This window comes from Anopheles coluzzii, chromosome 3, assembly GCF_943734685.1.
Source record: "Anopheles coluzzii chromosome 3, AcolN3, whole genome shotgun sequence".
In the NCBI taxonomy this organism is placed as follows: Eukaryota; Metazoa; Arthropoda; class Insecta; order Diptera; family Culicidae; genus Anopheles; species Anopheles coluzzii.
In genome coordinates this window covers 62347028-62367560 of record NC_064671.1, presented here as the reverse complement: position 1 = coordinate 62367560, position 20533 = coordinate 62347028, and the positions used below count along the sequence as shown (strand labels likewise).

The 20533-nt window shown below is 42.0% G+C and overlaps 1 protein-coding gene across 16 annotated transcripts in view; it reads left to right on the top strand.

The window, feature by feature from the left end:
* The window catches only part of LOC120954918 (plasma membrane calcium-transporting ATPase 1), a 65803-nt gene that overhangs the window by 5413 nt on the left and 39857 nt on the right, over positions 1-20533 (top strand). For 13 of the 16 annotated variants that reach the window (XM_040375242.2, XM_040375245.2, XM_040375261.2 and 10 more), the window contains 2 exons: positions 2532-3197; positions 20476-20533. The gene's annotated coding sequence lies outside the window, so the exon portion shown is untranslated. Of the gene's footprint in view, positions 1-1354; positions 1460-2531; positions 3198-20475 lie in introns of those variants that run through there. The other 3 variants (XM_040375250.2, XM_040375252.2, XM_040375243.2) reach the window with 2 other exon arrangements.

Sequence of the window (20533 nt, the reverse complement as noted above, 5' to 3'; positions counted from 1 at the left end):
TAGATTTTTTCTTTCTTTCTTTCCTTCTGTTGGCCACGGACTGCCGCCGCTTTGATCGCGCACATTTTCGTTGAATTTTAATTTAGAATCGCGCGCTGTTTTTTTAGGGGAAGCAATAGCTCACCCCACTACCACCATCCTGAATCAATAAAAAAGGCGGTCGAAAGTTAGTCGACTGTGCTTCCTTTCCTGCCAGCGCGAACACACAATTAAAATTGAACCATCGTGTACGAAAATCACTAAAATGTTCCGTGATTGACACACACAAACACATGTGTTTGGTTTGGGTGTTTTTTAGAGGCGAAAAAAAAATGTGTAAAAGTGCACGGTATGCGTGTGTGTGTGTGTGAAATGTTCTTACGGCTGTGTTTGCTATAGGTATAAGGTCACATTTTCGCTTTGAATCATGCTCGTCATCGGAAGAAATTATGTAATAAGTTTTGTATGTGGACGTGTGTGTGTATGTCGTGCGGTGGTGGTGGTGTTCGTGGTATACAGCATTTCCCAGCTCTCAGCTCACACAATTTCCCTCACCGAGTGAACAAGAACTCCCCGCTCGCCTTACATGCCGCTTTTCATCCGCCGCATCCTACTTCCTCACCAACAACGATCAAGTCGGACGGACGGACTTGCCAACCTTCTCGGTTGTTGGTGCTGTGGGTCGATTTTTCTCACCCATCCAGAGCCTTCTTGTTTGAAGAGCCGCAGAACCATCCAAAGAGCGAAGGGAGCAAAAATCGAAAACTCTCAGCGCGTGGGAAATCGGTGAAAACGTGGGAGAAAGAAAGTGAAAGGAATGGGGAAGGGGGGTTCTGTGGGGACCATGCGTGTGTGTTACGGGAAAATGAGGGAGAGAATGGTGTAATGGCTGGCTTTCTCTAAAATAGCTCAACCGAGAGCAAGAGTGAGCTGCGCTAGCCAAAGGAAAGGTGGAAAATTTTTGACGTGCGGAAACCGTATGTTTGTACGGAAATAGAGGAGAGGAAAATTGAGTCTCTCAGCGTGAGAGTGTGAAATGAAAATCGCCAGAGAAGTTGTGGGAGAAAATTGAGCAAAAGCTTTTGAGAAAACTCGGCAAATCGTGTAGTCGTCGTGGTGAGAGAACCTTCCGCGGTGGAGCCAACCAACCAACAAAGCAGCAGCATCATCATCATCGTCAACATACGAAAGAATAGGAAGCAGCAACAAGGAAAAACTCACAACAACAATTCCACAGAACGATACCGTTTTGTACAGTCGCGAGAGGAGTTTGCTCGCCCCCGCGTGCTGGAGAGTAGAACCTATCTCTCGCCACATGGGGGGTTTTCCTCCGAGCAAGAATTTTCCCGAGAAAACTACGAGAGAAAGGATATGATGTGTTAGCCGTGCGACGGTACTGAAGGGCTCACTCGTCAGTTTTCCTCACAACGTTGGTGCGGCCGGAGTGTGTGTGTGTGCGTAGTCTGGTTCGTTGATTAAGGTGGTCACCTTTGTGTTTTGGTTCTTTTTCTGTTTTTTTGTATCCACCCCGCTCCTCTATTTGGACGTGATAGCTCGGTAGCAGGGACTTTCGTCCATTGATCCATGGTGCGTGGTGTGTTACACAATCTCCACTCTAGTCACACCGGGACATATACGGTCTATCCTTGCCGGAGGCGTGGGGTGTTGGTGTTCAGTGTTGATTAAAGATCCAGAGAGCACATTGGTGACACGGGGCCAGGGATTGGATGTGTAATTTTGACGTGAAAAATCCTCGAAAATGGAGGCAACGACTCGAGCAAAGTGATTAAAAGTGGCACATACATCACAGCGACGACGGTCCATTGGATGTTGGAAAAGAGAGCGCTTGAGAGGGAATACTTGCAGTTTGATAAAAGAGAGTTGGTGGTCGTTAGTGTGTATGTTAAATATGTGTATGTGTGAGTGTGTTGGAAGCAATAGAGTGACGTTTTTGTTGCTGTGGCATGTGGACCAAACTGAGCTGTCCTGTTCGTTTGCCATGGTTCCGGAAGCAATCTCTTCCAGTAATAAGTTTCCTCCTAATAGAATATCTCTTCAAGTACTAAGTCGAGGACTTGGCAGATATCTTTAGTTGTTGTTTAGACTACAAATTGGACGGAATATCTCACAATAAGCATCATCCTCCTGGTAGGACATTCTAAGTATTCATCACCTGAGACATTGGAGACATCGTTTTATTGGAATAGTAGATACCGGAAACAGTAGATACTTGATATCTTCTTGTTAAGTACACTCTGCTTTGGTAGATATCTGGCGATAGGTTGTAATTTAGAAATTAGATGAAATATTCCGTCAACAACATGCTCTTGGCAAGTGTTGACAGAACAACAAAGGTCCGCGTCATCTGAGACACTGAAGTACATTGAAGTGTAGTAGGCATCGATTGGTTATGTCAAGCCTCCCCTTCACAGTGACGTGCATTCGCCCTTCCGTCTGTGTGTCAGTTGAGTCAGCCAGTGGTTCCGTATCCACTCAGTGTGGTGTGTCTATCCTTTTGGTTGCTTATTGGTCTCTATCTTTTTCTATTATAGCCAGCCGCAGAAACACCGAACCGTTAGGAATTGTGCGAACGACCACCATCACCGATCACCTGGAGAAACCACGTACGGTGCCCGCACGTGCACACAGCTGCTGCAGCACACATCCTCCTCCAGCTCTAGCTTCGTTGGTGTTGTGACAGTGTGCGCTCACCGACGGGATGGTGTGTGCGTGTGTGCCTGTGCACGGGTTTAGTGTCGTGTTTGTGTAGCTGTTTGTGTATGTGTGCGTGTGCGTTGTGGTGTGCGCCCGTGAATCTCTTCCGCCAATTGATTTTCCGCGCAGCAGGGCCTTTGCTCGACCCTCCCTCCGGAAGTGGATTCGACTGCTGGTGGCTTTTCATTTTACGACCGGGCCAATTATAGATAGTATTATATATAATAACGTGCAACGGGGGAAAACACGGTGTGAAAATATCTCACGTCACTACCACCGGAGGTTGTGGTAACTGGGTGTGCTGTGTATGTGCCGCCGGTTTGCTATTATCTCGTGCTGCTGGAAGTAATTGTGTGTTAAGGTGTGTACTACTACTACTACTACTACTGCTGCTTGCCCGTTTTGGAGATCCAGTGCCGGACCGAAAGGGCGGAAGTTTGTTGTTGTTAGAAGTCGGATGTATTGTGGGGAATAAGTTCGTAAACTTCAGAAGCAAAATTGAGGTAAGTGTGCTCGTATAAAAGTGGATGTTGAGGGGGATCGCATGCTAGTTAAGCAACAAAAATTAGCAGTATGTAGCATGATTGCATCGCTCTGTGTGCATTGAACCGTCCCTAAATCATAGCGCGAATAGTCCATGCTTATTGAGATACGGTCGGTTTTACATAATTATTTGTGAAAAATCGATTTTCCTTCCGACTGGCTAGTGGTGAGCCGTAGCCTCAAAATCAAACGTCGCTGGGAAGTGTGCGTGTGTGTGTATGTTGGTGAGAAAAGGTGACCCAAAAGCGGGTCGGGAGCGTTCAAATGCACGAAGAAGTACTTGCCTTCGTCGTTGCTCAGTTAAACGTATGTCGAGAAGCGGCATGCTCACCCGTGAGATGTGTGTATAGCTCTCACTAAGCTGGGATTTTGTTTTTGCACTTTTGGATTTTCCTTCACTTCAGGTTTCTGCTTGTGAGGAACTCATTTTCTCACTGTTCGGTAAAAGTTTTCAATTTTTGAGCGGGTTACCTAAATCAAAATTCTTCCCGTTTTTACTGTCAGAGAATGCAAGAGCATGAAGCTTTATTTTAATTATTATTTAATAATAAAAGGTATCATTTTTATGATATAATTCAACATTGTGGAGTTTGAGGTAGTTGCAATCATATCAAGCAATTTGATAGTGTGTTCTGTATATTTTGAATAATATTGAGGACATCAATGTATGCTCTTCTAGCTCTTGATTGCATGTGTAGTATGTCCTCTGACACGAGAGCAGCTTGCTTAATTGTTCCACGAAGCAGAAGTGTGCCAACGAGTATCGATTTTAAACGTCGAGAAAAGACACACTTGTCCATGCCCAGCTGAAGATTCTCTGAATGTTTGCTGTGGTGGACGCTAAAGGAGGATTTGTCATAATATGCATAAAAATCATATAGATTTTGTTTTGCTTATTAGGATGTTCAGACATTGTTCTTCTTTTCGTTTTATTTGGCGCCATAACCTTAGTCGGTCTAGGCCTACCTAAGCCGCTAATGGGATTGGATATTTGTGACTAAAATAATATTGAGCCTGCGAAGACTTATAATTTTTGGAGCTTTTGCAAGCAATAATTAAAAATCTCTGCTGATGTGGAGAGCAACCTTAGTTGTAGGTCACTGTCCAAGTATAAAAGCTTCTTTTATGGACCAGCAATCTGTAACTCATTGGTTTTTACCCATAGAAAATTAGTAGAAATTCTCCAAAGAACGGTGAAAGTACAAGGTCCATACGAGATTCGAACATAATGACACGTATGGATTTTAGGTCGTACGTCTTGACGACTTAACTACGGGGCCGCCATAATGCATGTTGGTTCAAAAGTAACCCTATTCCCCCCCCCCCCCCTAAGTAATTCCTCGACATCTTTGATTACAACTTGGTTGCGCTTTTATCATCAAATGTAGTTTTTTAGTGTTGCCTTCTATCTTGTGACATTGTCTTTCATAATTGAAGGTGCTCATTTGAACAATATGCCCTTTTGTCTTGGTGTTGCGTGATTGCGATTGTCTAATGTAACCGCTTTCAAGACGCTTCGCGATGGGAACTGTGTCTTTCCATTGTTTTGTGATTGTGTGGTGCACTAAGAGAATAGTAAATTGTTGCAAGTTAATAAAACATTGTTCACAGATGAAGAATAGTTCATTTATCTTGCTAGCAAGCTGATTACTTCAAGTTTTCTTGTTAGAATTGGCTTCAAGATTTTTTTTTTCAATTTGAAATTTAGAGGACGTAATAATTAGAACAACACTCACATCAAAATCACTCTCCAATTGATCAAACACAAAATCATTTAGTCTCAAAAGCTTCAAAACCCACTGTAAAACCAAGATTATTAAATACACAGTTATTATACAACAATTTAAAATTGCTAAAATGACCAGAAATATCGTTATTTATACACCAGCTGTAAAATCATTAAGCATACCCAAGTATATCTATCATTTGATGTAATGGTCGTTTGTTTGCCATTATCTCGTAAAATATTGGGGCACTCTCGAAGTTATCCATTGCAACCAAAGCCTTTTATCCCTTCTTTTTAAAGCCTCAACTTCAAAAGGCATTCCTATATACAACAATGCCATAAGTTTGTAGACGCTCGCCTAAAGATAACGCTGGAACCCGTTAGAATCGGCAATGGGTAAACACAACGGGCCGAGGTCTCCTGATAAGTTGGGTTATTGAAGCTTTGCTGTGTTGTTGGTGGAGTTGTTTGTGATTGTTAATTTTTGTGACGGATAGGCTCCACTCCCCATCGGGCGGCACACATAGGAAGTGAGTGAACGAGAGAAAGCCAACCAGATAAGAATTAACGCACTCTACTCTGCCTGTGTGTATGTGCGTGATATGAAAAGGGGAGAGAATCATAGTCACGCTCAGGGTGAAGGAGTGAGTGTGCATGCACTGGAAGAAATTGGTGGTCCCAAGGGTCTGGAAAGCACACTAAACTATGGGTAGGGTGAGTTGGACTGATAACACGCAAGAGCTCGGCATGTTGTGGATGCCACATCATCGAACAAGTTGTTGACCTTCCCTGCTCTGGTGAAGTACGGTGTGAACTGAGCTTGAACTTCTTCCTCATTTCCATCATCGTTCTCTCGGGGGCGAAGAAGATCATTGCAAGCTGATCAAATATCAATGGCCATAGACATAGTGATGACAATCAGTCCCGTACCTTCTATTGTTTTTCCCAGCGACGAAGAAGTTCTCAAAGATCTAGCGAGATAAATCGTTCCTAGATGCTTGCTGTCAGATTATTGATAGTAGATTAAACAGCATACGGGGGATAGGGGCCGCCCTAAGAAGAGAACCAATGCCTGATAAGGGTGAAGACGTAGGATGGGTGCTTAAAAACTGATACGGAACCGGAATCGCTGCACATACGTACATACTGTCCGTTCGACCTAGAAAGGTCAGTCGTTGAACCGACCCGGGCATAATCGGTCAGGAGAATCAGTGAACGGTGAGGTCATGATCCGAATCAATCGCTAATTCTTCGAATCGATCTAGAAAAAAAAACATTAATTGCATGTACACACCCAGTGGCTCAATATGCGTGAGATCTAGACATTTTTTTATTGACAACTTAAATAGCTAAAAAGCGTACCGTGACATAAGGGGAGCAGCAACAAAAAAGGAGTGGAATGGGGGGAGATTTTTAACAAAATTATTTCTTTTAGCTCTGAGTATAGCTGGTGTGTGTGTGCGTCTGCAACTGTGAGACGATGCCTAGGGTTAAACATTCTCCTGTCAATGTGCTGCTGCTGCTGCTTCGCCAAAGCATCTTGCTGCGCGCCAGTGCTAAATGATGTTTCGATCACGCTGTTTAGATTTTCACTTGTCTTTCAGCGAACGGGTTTGACAGGTGCTGCAGGCGGATTGAAAAATTGAATTTTCGCCAGAATGTTTGCATGGAATGGCCGGTGGTGGGAGGCTACAATTCTACAGTGTGTGTTGTAATTATGTGTGTTCTTTTGCTTGCCCTTCTTAGTCGTCGCCGTCAGTGCGTGGTTTGCAATTTGAAAGCGAGAAATGACCGCTGTCAAGCGACGGATCGATCACCCTGGCAAGATGATGGACCTGCTGGTTTCAAGCTATGATGTTTACATCATCGTTCTTTTACTCGTGACGGGCGAAAAAAAAACGATAAAGTGTACTATTTTCCTTTTTCTTTTTGTTCCAACCTTACGGTTCGTACGATTTTGCATGAACAAACCCCCCCAATCTTGGGGTGCATCTTCTACTGAAATGGCCACTGTAGGCTGCCCTGTTGTTGGTTGCGCTGTTGGTGGGCTGACAATATAGTTGTCAAGTTTATGTGCCGTTTTTTGTTTTTGTATTCGTTAGTGCTGCTCAGTGGTAGTGGATCATTAAGCAAACCGCCGACAAGCTGACGATAACAGCAGCAGCGCATGGTTATTGTGCTGTGTGAAAAAGTGCAAAATATGTGTGACCAAAAAGGCGAAACCCTGAAGCTCCCCATGTAAACTGAAGCTGGATAGTGTTGGGATTAGTGGAAATGGTTGCACTTCAGTGTAGTTAGTAGCAGCAGGTGGCAGCAGTTTTTAAAACGACCGTTGAAGATGCTGAAAAGCGAGAACAGAGAGTGAGAGAAAGAGACCATTGTCGGCAAAGACGTTTCTGGTTAAGGTTTAGTACACTTTTTTTCTCGTAGCAGTGTACCGAACCACCACTGACTGAGTATTCTGTTTCTTTTTCGATTCTCTCTCTCTCTCTCTCTCGCTCTCTCTTTCTGTCTGCTCTGTGTGTCTCAGGATAGGATTCGTTGTATTTTTCCTTTGCGGCTTTCGGCGGATTCGAGTTTTTCTTACACGCGGAGGCGGTAACATTCCATCCGGTGCAGGGTGGTATAGGAATGGAATTTTCCTCTGTTTTCCAATCCATTTTTCTCAATTTTCTTTTTGGAGAGGGAACATTGAAGGTTTAAAAAAAAACAACTCTTCAATGCGCGTTCGGATTCGATTGTGTTGGAAAAAATGTAGTCTTGTTAGAGCGTTTTTCACTTGTGCCAACCGTTTTCTCTCAGCACCCTCAAGGTGCGCGCGTTTGTTACATTACCTTGGCGCGTATGGAGGAATACACATTGATCCTATTTTTGTACAATCGAATCGTTGTTTGTCCCCCTTTCCCCCCTACTATCACCCCGCTTTTAGTACGTTATGTGGGGCGTTGTACACTACGAACCTACCAGGGGTGAAATAGATGGTAATGCAAAATTGATGGCATCTACGTAATGATTTATTGATTTGTTCTTCTTTCCTAAACACAGAATTACTCCTGTTTTTTATTCTATTTACCATTTTGCTCAAATCAAACCACCGGCTTTCGTTAATCAAAAGAACATCAAGCCTAGAAAATGCAACCAAACTCACTGAACACGTTCGCTCTAGCCGATCAATAGCGCTCCTTCCCTTGACTGGGATACTATTTTTGTAGCAGCAAAATGGAGCAGTCGTCAGTAGAGCATTAGTGGTAACAGTTTTAATCTCTGCAACACAGCATGTGCGTGGGTTTTCAAGTAGAGAAGTAGAGGTTTTTATACTTTTTTTGTATAATGCCGACAGACGCTCAGCCAGAGCCAATATCAGTTGCACGCTGTTGCTACTGCAAGTGGATCATAAAATTAAACTCGAAAGACTGCCGGGGTACAACGGGCAGCAATGGGGCTGGTTTACACATACTCTAGCCCGCCGTCGGGCATGTTCCGGCAGTAAAAGTTGCACCACCGGTGTGAGCTTCTTCCCTTCCCGGCCCTCTCAACAGGGTAACGTCGCACAACACACGCGCACACGCATCTACCCCGTCTGTGGATTTTCTTTTCTGCTCGGGTAGGTAATAGGTTTAAAGAGTGAGGTTTGTCGACGGGCGATGGATGGTTCAGTCTCTGGACGCGCACGGCCATATGGATTTTGCCGGTATCCGGGGCGGTATGTCCAGTGGGGCAGTAGTCGTGTGGGGGTAAAAGGGTGTGTCGTAGTTTTTTTTCCAACAGCTTGGCTCCGCAACATACACACAACACCGTTGGCCATTTCATCGTTGACCTGAAAACGAATTAATTAGATTTGAGTAGTAACAACAGCACGCTCTCGGTAGCTGCTAAGATCCCTGCATAGGAATGAGTAAGGAAAATCGGATTTTTTTTTAAAGAGCTGTTGAAACCCGTAACGTAGATTACACGGGGCGGGAGAGAAAGAGGTAGGATGGTGGTTTATGCCCGTTAAACGCAGAAGGTGAGTCAGAAGCTAATAGAGATTAATTTTTGATTAGCAGACGAATCGCGATTAGTTGAGAGAAAGCAACACTCAGAGTGTGTTAGAGTACACAGTAGCTTGCTGTTATTAGGCTGCGGTCTGTCTGCTATAGAGTAGTAGAAAGGGGCATGGTCTGACAATCTCGACCAAACAAATCAAACGACGCTTAGAAAAAAAAGCATTTCCTCGACAAAGAAAGACAAACATCGCAGTAATAATTATCGGTGTAGTTCGATAGTTACATACGCTGATAAAACAATTAAGGTTAATATTACGGATAGCTTCAAACTTTGGGTATTCTTCATATTTTTATTGAATTTATTCATATCGTGCCTCAGGCCAAGTCGATTTTTAATTTTTCGTGAATGTCATGATGTACTAAATTCAAATGTGTCTAACTCCTGGTGGGTCCTGATGTCGCCATAAATAAATATTTTATACGAGGCTGTTTCGTTTCAAACCGATTCTAATGCAATTTCTTCGATAATTCACATTAATATGGTACATTGTAGTATTGAAGTACATTGTAATCTATTGTTGATATAGTTATCTACATGAAAACAACAATGAATTCAAAGCAAGACGTTTTATCTTGTTTAAAATTTCAGACAGCCCAATTAAATTGTGACTAATCGCACAAAAATGACAGTGATAATAGCATAAAAACAACGACATATGAAGGTAGATTAGACGAATGGATTGATGATCTTATTTTTTTTTTAATTTGGAAGGTTTGCTTCAGTTATGTCAATTATGCAGAGGTATGACCTATAAAATTTGAATTAGTAAGAAACTATTCCATCCCAAAAATATCTTAATTATCATTAATTCGAAGCAACACGGTACCTTGACTGTGAGATGCTTCCAAATGCTTTACAATAGGCACAATTGGAGCTCAAGTTCTTTTTTATCTTCCATAGTATTATGAATATTGCTAATTTTCAGTCATTCATTTCATATTTTTCAAAATGGATTAAAATTTAAATTTTATTGCTTTCATCCAAATATTAAAATATCCAAAACAACCAAATATTTGAATGCTATAGAATGTCCAGAATGCTCTTGTATATATATTCACTGTATGTTGTATCATAAAATATAGCTTAACATTGTTATTAAGATTGGATTGGTTTTTCTTTTTTTCAATATTTGTTAAACGATACCAATGTAAATTAAACAAATTCTTCATTTAACACAATTTGTATGCGTGTAGTGAATGGTAGTTTCATATAACAGACGACATTGCACTGAAAACGAAAATAAAATCTTGTTTCGTTGGCTCATTCGATCGCTGACAAAGCGCTGTCTCAGTGAACTAATTTTGGCTGTGATTTTCAAGTGAAATGATTTGTATTTAATCGTGCCCAATTGTGGTGATTACATTTTTCGCCTACCGACATTGAGATACGTTTGAATATGAATGGAAGAAGCTAATGGTAGGAACAATATAGCAGGAAATAAGCTATCTGGGCTCTGACTCGCTCCAAAAATCCCCAAACCCATATCGGACAATCCTATGTGTGTTTGGCTTGTATATAGTGGAAGTGTGGACGTCAGGTTACGCTTATATCTAGCTTTCTTTTCAATACCCTTTAGATTACATAATGGTGGGCTGTAAAGGTGCGTGTGGTGTGGTTGGTTTTATATTGGATCAAAACGACGATGGCGGCCCACAATAAATTGTGTTCCGTTCGTGGTTCTGCACACGCAAAAGCAGTTGGCATTGAAGCTGCCAAAAAAAGAATAATGATGCGAAGAGCGCCAAGCGAGGAGCCGTCCCAACATGGGCAGAAACCGCCGTCATCCCCATATCCATCATGTTACCTCGCCACGGTCAAATTGGCATTGGTATTTTGGGGTGTGTGCGTGAGCATGTGTTTGTATGTGTATGTGTTTGTGTGTGTTCATAACAAACCTCCACCGTGACACGTTTGATGAAGAAAAGATTTGGCCACATGCGTGATAGTTTTGTTAAACGTATTGAGTAGCACTATTGTTGGTGCTTTTTTGTTCCGTCAGGATGAAATTAGTGTCCATCCATTTTAAGGATTTTACTCTTAACATGCAATGAATATTAACTCTTAAGGTAGAATTTATTTCAAAAATTGGTGGCTTAACGCTATAATTGAAGAGTAAAATTAACCTAAAAGTAAAATATCATGCCACATTATTGTAAGGGGCACACTAGTCTTAGCTATAAGTCAAAATGCTCATATATCGTTTATTAAAAGAGCTGGCATGGACCATAATAGCAATGAGCTGGTCCCGGGCTAATGTAATTTAAAAGTGTACAAGGAGACATATTCTAAGATTATTAAAGGAAACTTTGAGGTTCCTGGGTGGTGTTGTCGATTTAGTTGTCGGCTATATTCGTATCTTTTACTTGTGGTTGTTACTAGTCAATGAGTCTATTAAAATAAATGCCATGTGTTGTGATTCTAAATGGCAAGGAACTTTTAAGTATGTACATTGGTATGTACAGTTAGAATGCACACACATTCACATCAGCTTAATCGTATTTGAAAGTACCGATAAAGAGCATCAGCCAGCATTTGATTCACCATCCAGGGCCAATCTAACTATTGCCCTCCATGTGGAATGTGAAAAAAATGATAATACTGACCTAGTTTTCTACTCTGGGTCTTTTTATTTTATTATTACGATCATCATAAGCCTTCCAAAAATCAGTATTCGAGAAAGAAAGAGAAAGAGTATCTGATGAAGGGAATATAAGCAACATTTCTACACTTTTCACGTTTTCTCATTTGTTGACATTCTCATCGAGCGAGTGAGTTGTGTTGTGTGTGTTGTCTTCCTCAGCATCAACACTTTTCTCACCATTAGATATCAAATCGATCTTCTCACCTCAGATATGAAATAATCTTATCTCAACTCAGCGTACCCGTCCTCTTGAGAAAGATGTTGAACAGATATACTCTCTCTCTCTCTCTCGTCCGCTGTGTACGAGAACTCTTCTCTTCCCTTGCAATTGGTGAGATGAGAGAGGCAGGGTTCTAGTCCAAACCGTAGCGATCTTGAAGAGGTGCGCCTCTTCTCACCAGCTCTTTTCTCATAAGTTTTCATAATTTTCGCTTGCGCCTCTCTACGATGTGAGGTGGTGATTTTCCTCATTTGCTCATTTTCTCGCGCGAAGAGAGACGATACACATTCCCGTCCTAGATGGCGACACTTGCTCCGGAGTGTGTGAGCTCATATGACGTGAGAGACGGGTTTGGAAGCTTGCCCAAGCTTCGAAATGGGTATGGCGGCATCCAGCAGCTGCTGCTGGGCTAGTAGAGTGAACCACCCGGTTGGTGGTAGTGTGGCGATGCTTGTAGGGAGGTAGGTAGGTGGTGGTGGTGGTTTGCCAGCATCAAAAACCTCTTGTGTGTACGAACAACAGCGGATGACAGTTTTTCGGTCAAGGGGATCGAATGACGTCATAAGCGATGAGATGATGAGATTTCGACGGCGCACCTTGTTTCCTCCCTGTAGCGGAGTACGTCCCGGCAATGTACCCGGAGAGACCGACCCCCTGGGGTGGCAGATGACTTTTCTCAACTGCTCCCCAGGCGCGCACTCGAAACGACGGCGCCCTACATACACATAAACACACACACGCACATGCACACAAACATACACTCATGAAGCTGAGGGATTTCTCTTGATCTAGCCTGGGCTGTTGTAGAGCAGGAAAACGGATAAAGGCAGGGCCAAAATCGGTTCTAAAAGAGAGTGTGTTCTTCCATTAGCGAATGGATTGTTTGAAAGGATTATGACTGAGGATGTGAAGGGTTTGTGTGAGTGTGTGTATGAGTGTCGCTCTTATCGAAGCAAATGTCAGCATTGTATCCTTGTAGCCTTGTTTCGAGACCGACGACGAAAAGTTCCCCGGGAAAAGGTCGCATTTTATGACAAGATGTGTTCTCGGACCAAACCGCCGACCAGAATGTTCCCCGATCGATCTCTGTGCAAAAGCGTTGTCTTATGTAGAACGAACGAACTATAAGCAGTGCAGAAGAAACACATACACTTTGTGTAAAGTGCGGTTGACTGCCGCCGTCGCCGCCGGGCGGAAATGAAACAAGAACGTCGATGAGAGTTAAAGACGGCAGAACCCCCCATGGTGTGGCGTGGATAGAAAACGGAACTGCTTACAGCGACAAAATAGTGTATTATGGGTACGTTTTTGCTTCTCTTTTCCCTTGCCCGGGGGGAGCCATGCCATCCCATACATATGTGTGCGCTTGAATTTGGTACAGCGAGAATGTGTCTTTAGCACGATTTTGAGCGTGAGTAGTGTGGGTGGGATTGCGGGGGATTTGGATGTGCGATAGTGTTAGAAGCTGAAAAACCGCACCACAAAAAAAAAAACACCAAACGGGGCGGGCAGCTCATTTGCTTGCTCATCATTATTTATAATTCAGCATTCGTTCATCTTGTCGGCAACTGTTGTTGTTCGCTTCCCTCGCTTCTTCCATTGTGGCCGCGCCCGCTGTGTCTCTATTTCTCTAATGGCTTAGGTGCACGCTGCTGATGCTTTGTCACTTTTGCTGCACACACGCACACGGAGCGCTTGTGAGACATCCTAATGGTAGTTGACGCCGGGGGTGGGTGGAGGCTTTTATTTGCCTTTGCCTCGCCTAAAATGCCGGTACGATGATGCTGCTGGCCGCCGACCGCCCATTCCACGGCCTCTTCGTTGTGTGCTAAAGTGGGAAATTTTGATGAACAATGTGTGCTGCGTGGGTGTGTAGTATGTGGATCATAGAGACATTTTGGTGAGGCGCCCATACACACAACAGCGGTCCCAAAAATGTCCAAACCCCACCCGGCAGTGGTTTTGCTTCTTTCTCCGAAGTGTCAAAATATGCCAATGAGGTGAGGGGGTTGGATGTTGGAGGAGTCCCACCAGAGAGCGAGTTGTAATGCAGAAGTTGCAGTCAGTGGAGAGTTGTCGTAAGCTACAATTTCTGTGACGAATGAGTGGTTTGAGGCTGTGAGTTGTGAGATTCGAAATTGGAAAAGATATGGGTATGTGTAATGTAATGGAATTGTTTAACGATTGCCAAGATTTAACAAACATTTTTACTGTATTTTAGATAGCGTGTGAGTCAATTTGAATCCTAGTTAATTGTTATGCAAATTGTGTTTGTTCTCATTTCAAATTTCTATGAAATTTTCTTTTGTTCAGTAGGATTTTGTATTGTCCATTTTATGTATTTTTTCTGTTATTGGGTTTAACATATTAATCGTATTAACACGGGAAAACACATTTTAGAAAATACCCGAAATTTTAGATTTGATTTCAGACAAGTTTGAAGTGAGGTAAACTGATACTTTGAGTATATTTGGTACATAGTTAGCGTACTTTCTGAACTTTACGTAAAGGTTATTTTTGTTGCTATATATGACATATGGCGTTACGACATATTGTGACAAATTATGATAAATATGTAGCAGTAGTAAAGCTAAGAAACCCTTCATTAATTTTAGCTCAGTGGTAATCTATTCTCAGTGGTAATCTATTCTCAGTGGTAATCTATAAAATAATCGTTTTATTGTCATTCTTTACTTGAAAATATAAAAATATTTACTAATAAATTGATTACTTGTATATCGTATTTTAATATTACAACATTTTCACAACTCAAGACTTGTGTTGCGTTAGAACGATGGGAAGACACGGTCATGCAGTACCCTAATTCATATGGCTTTTTACTCTTTATGGTAAACTTGGTAGGCATGTTTTAAGGTCATGTCATTAACCTTTTCATACATTTCGCTTGGAGAGGAAGCATTAGCAATAATATGGTCATTATCTGTTTTGCTAATGCGATATGAATTGTTGTATACCATAACACTCTATCAAGCCGAAAATTATTCAATTACTTTTTACTAAAGATCAACGTCCTAACCCGCCATTAAAAATCATCATCAGTCATAAACAAATTTATCGTTTGAAATGAGAAACCATCAAACCTATAAATTAAATCAAAATGCAAAAGCACGCAAAACACATTAGCACAAAGGGTCATTAACCTTAATAGTGTCATCGATTGTGTGTATGGAAAAAAGGTGGAAGGTGTTAAAGTTTCCTATAAACGCTCTTTTAATTAACTGAACTCGACAAATCGCTACGTTCCATACGTGTAAACTTTCAGTATATGGAAAAGGCTTTCACTTCCTTTTCGGATCGCTGTTGGGCAATCGATTGCCGGTCACATTCAACTGAGCTGTCGATCAAGCCTTTGTCGTACGTGATGACATTTGTATATTGCTTACTTACATATCAGTGCGTTCACAGTTTTACTTGTTTTAGACGTATTTTTCACATCTGCAAAATCAAACACCCACCGAACGTTGGATCTGGATCTGAGTTCTGCATGGATGCATTTTTGGACCGTTTATCTGTTTGTGTCGGTTGTTCGCAATATGCTGCATTGTACGTTCACAACTAGCGAGTGCATGATGCTACTGTGACTATAAAACGTTCAAATGGATCTAAAGCGCAGCCAAAAACACACCCATTTGATCCTGTTCGATGAGGTTCAGATATTTGTTGGATGGAATGTTTCAAAACTCTGTTTTCCGCGCCATGTGTTGTGATGATGTACGTTAGTGGTGTGACGTGATGATGATAAGGGTGGGGACAGTTTGGAAGCAAAGCGAAACATATGCCGGGCACAATGCAGTTGTTTATGTGCTTTGTTTATGCGCTTGTGCTGGTTTGATCTGTGAGCACATGTTTCCGCACGACCGCGTGGCCGTGTGTTGAAAATGTCGCAGAACGGCACCGCGCGTTTTCAGTGCACGCGGTTGACGTAATAGTTTTCAGATAGTATGAAAACGTGGCCATGGCATGAATCGATAAATGTTTTGTTTCTATTTTTTGGAGGGTTTTTGTTGTTGGTGCCGTTGTTTTGCTATTGAGTTTGAAGGGTACTAAAATAGCATTGCATGAACGGTAGCTATTTGATTATGCCAACCGGTATATTTTTGGTGTTTGTGTAGCGATGGGATATGGAGGACGGTGGCGAGTTTGATCTTTCGTGCATAGCATTCGTTTATATACCGAATTACACATGCTGCTGCTCACAATGTATTTGTATATTATCAGTGTAATGTCATAACATCACGTTATTTTGTCAATGTTTTTTATCAACTCAAAATCAACGTCAATTTAGGATCGTTTTATTTGTAGGTCTGATAAACAGCTTTAAGCAGTCTTTGGAGAAGCAACTACTTCTTTTCTGTCAAGATAGTACATTCTTAACATTATTGAAATTAATACGGAAATCACTGAAATCATTTCAAATATTTGAATCAGCTTAATTATATTGATTCTTTTCAATGACGTTTAAATAATCAAATTTGAACATACGTGTATGTGAAGCCAATATTGATTGAATTCCATGGTAACATTCTTCTCAATTTCACGTATGGAGCTAATTCTGGTGTTATTTTTAAAACGGGATAAGCACAAGACACAAATGATCGTCAAGCTGTCTCGTTCGCTCGGTGCTAGCAATCACTCATTTTGCATAATCTGCGATAACTCCCAAGTGTGAAAGTTAGTTCCAATTTTGAAATGATGCAAGAGAAAATTATACTGATTTATATTTTTCTCAGTAACAAAAGTTAAACCAGAAGCTGTCAGCTATGTTACAACTTCAACTTCAAAAGTACGCTTTTGTAACGTTAGTAAAAGTAGCCGTTCATGCGTATTGTACAACAACGGTTCCTGGTTTAACTGGTCGTTTGATGAAAGGTGTCCTATTACCTAAAGAGGGTCATTACCGATAAAGTTTCGAATTTCTTCCAAGTCTTTCATCTATCCAATCGCACCCCCCCGACCCTCGCTCGTAATCCAACCGCGCGCGTATGTGGTATGGATGCCCGCCTCGTGTAGGAAATAGAACACTAAACGTTTCCTTACTATTTTTCTATCTCTTGAAGATCGCTTTCTAGAAGCCTCTCGCGTCCTGCATTCTGCCTTCCATCTCGTTTCCCTGTGCGTTTGGTGCGGTAGACGGTAGCATTATTTTTCACCATTATCCACGAGAGTGGCCGAAGGAAATCATTCTTTTTTCGACTTTCTATTCACGTGCAAGTAAAAAAAAAGCAATGGTAAAGTGTGGTGTGTGTTGCTGGTCAGTGTGAAGAGTGATGCGCGCGGTCGGTCCACGAGTTAACGAGACGCAGGTGCGTTGAGAAATGATACCTATTTCTGGACCTAGGTTTCGTGAAAAAAGTAGTGACCCCGCGCTCCGGTCTCTATTCTGTTCCTTCGGCGTTTGATTAGTGAGGTATGTCACGCACTCTGGCGTATGGAGAATATATGTTGGCTAAGGGTTTTAGCTAGCCTTTTGTCTTGTGGTTTTAATTATCGGGAGCATTTAGAAGCTGTTCAAAAAACTGTCATGAGCAGGTTTTAGGTATTACATAAGAAATTTTCACATTTTCAGTTTGTGTCCTCATGTGGGACCTCATTGACAGTTGTAAATCGACAACGTTTTTAATTTTTACACTTTTTTACAAAATCGTTGTGCTTTTATGTCTGTCTTTAATTGCTTTGCTATTAAAATGTTTTTGATATTACACGGTTTTTCAAGTTACTTTCGAAAGTAAACGTTGTTATTCACCGCGTTTAAGATCCACATAAATCTGAGATTTCATTTCCATGATAATAATTTTTAATTTCTTCAGCATGATTTTCAACACGACTCGTCCTGGATTGAGTTTGACAGTTTTTTGTTATGTGTTGAAAATAGTGTGTTGAAACTGAAATTTTATTGTGAAGCAAATACACCATCTGATAGCTGTTGGAAAACATCTTGGATGCCGTGAATAGTTATGTGCACAGTCGAACGTGACTTGGAAAATCTTGTATTACAGTGTTTAAACTTTCGAATTTAAAAATTGTTATTCACCGCGTGTAACATGTTAATCCACATCAATTTGATATTTCATTTTCATCACAATATTGTTTTTTAATTTCTAACACGACTCAAGTTGGATTGAGTTCAGTTCAGCTGGAGACAGTTCTTTATGATGTGTTGAAAATCATGTGTAAAAGCTGAAATTTTATTATGAAGCAAATAAATCATCTGGCAGCTGTTGGAAAACATCTTGGAGGTGGTGAATAATTATGTGCATATTAGAAAGTGACTTGGCAAACCCTGTATTTGGCACTACAAACGAGCTTGTGTTGTTGTGTAGTATCTTCATAATAAACAATTATTTAATTATTATGTTTTAAAACAAAAACCATCATGTTTGATCGATTGAATACCCAAAAAAGGAGTTATTATTCTGCTCCGTGTACCAAACTGTTATCGAGTTTGTCGTATCAATTTTCGTGCTGCTAAAACGCATCTAAACGCCATTCATTGACACACATTTTCTTCCGCTTCGTCGTGCCCAAAGCATCCGTCTGTACCGGTTCCACACGGATGGGGACACTTGGGCGCAGTGTTTGTTTTCAAAAAATGGTAGACAAACATTTCAACACCGACCGCGCGGCACTGCGTTTGGGGGTACCGGTTGTACGCACTACAGCTCTCCGCCCGCTCATCGATGGTATCAAACTTGTTCACTAATTAACAACTTCTTTGCTACGTAAATTTTCATCCATCCGTACGCGAGCAGGCATGACGCCAGAGTGACGGCAGACTCTGACGCACCTGATGGGCAGGCGGACGTCGATAGCTTTCCGCAAGTGTACACCACGCAGTGTGCTCTGCTCTGATCCAGTTTATCGTCCACTTAGCGAAGGCGGTCGAATGCGTATTGTTCTGTCCGCGAGGCTGACTGAACTTAGCCGACAGGGAAATGAAATGTACAGGAGACGAACCGCCTGTGTCTGGGTTTGGGAGCGGTTCACGAAGAAGTTGCTTCCGGCAGAGCGCGCTCTAAATGCGAATGTGTTGCACATGACTGGCCACCAACCTTTCGATGATTCGTGCCGATGAGTGTGCTTCTTCCAAGTAGGAAAGGCGGCAGGAGGTGACGTCATTCGCAATGTTATGGTACAGTGACTGCTTTTAGGAAAAAGCTTGATGACGCGGGGAATTGCGCGCTGCTGCTCCACTTAACGCTGGAGAGCGCCGCTGAGCGTGTTCGGATCGGACGTCATCGAATTCATTTGCACCCTCCCTGGAGCGTGGTACCGGCATTGAGGTCATAATGATTGCAAAACTAGGTGATAACACGTCACCAAAGCGTTACCAGTGTGTAATGTATATGGCACACGTGCGTACCTTGTCATATGGTCGCTGTTCCCACGTTAAGCGTTTTCAGAAGGTTGTAGCAATGAATTGTACATGAAGCTACAAACAAATCAGAGAGTGTTTGAGTCATTGTACCGGTTTTATGAAACCACTGATTAGTTGTGACCTGGAACAGCTCCTCTTTGCTAAGAGTTGAGCAGAGCTTAATCGTGCTAACGGCAGCACTTTGTTTCTAGCCTTTTCGTTGTAATTGGCAAGCACAGGTCTATTTTTAATTTCAACAGTTCTAAGCACAAAGCGATGATCCAGTTAGCATGATTGCTGGACTCGGCCTTTCAATTTCATCCCGAGGTCATTGTGCTTCGACAATCCCCTCCCATGGTTCATGGCTAGAAGTTGGCATGCGAATATTCGATCGATTAACGATGCTTGACGATTTATTCTTGTCTCAAATTACCAGCGCTAGCGGGCGCAACACTTGAACTTAACTCTTCATTTGCGTTGAAATGGCAAGCGGTTTAGCGGATGGAAAAAATAACTTTGCAAACGCCAAGTCAAACCAAGGGACCTTCTGCGTTCCCATAAGCCACTTGGGTCGACCTCAACAGCAAATCCAATAGGTCAGGCGAGTTTTCAATAATGAACGAACCGTATTCATTCTGGTTGTGTGATGAAAAAAAAACACGAAATTACGTAACTTCTCTTCTCGCGTTCGCTTTCGTTTCATTTTCCCTATAAGTAAGAAAGTCTTTGTGCTGCAAATGCGTGGATGGTATCGGATGACGTTACTTTTGTGCGACTTGCGGGGGCATAATAGGGGTGGAATAAATATAGCATTTGTGCAGAACCTCCTGACACCTGATGGTTTGGTATTTATGTGTTTAACCTGCTGGGTGAAATTCACACGCCTTTTCACAGGGTAGTTTCACGTGTCAATTGGCGATACGAAGAAGAAGAAAAAGAAAATCGGCACGCGTAAGGTCAACATTACTAGCCACACCACTGCTCCCCCACAGTGAAGAAGGTTTTTTTTCTCGTTTAATCCTTTCCACATTGACGTCCTGATGGTTGGGGTTTTGCGATCGGCGGATGGATTTTGCGATGGAAGAATAGGATTGTTCGATTCCTGGAATCAATTGTAAAAATAGAAACACATTTTATGCTTCATAAATTGAGAGTGAACGATGGTACCAGTAGCGGCTTTTCATCTGACGGTATAATTAATAAAGCCTTTTCCCCTTTTTTATTTGCAGATCTGCCCGCACAATCGTCGCTTTAACTACTATTATTACTAATGAATTCTAGTATAAG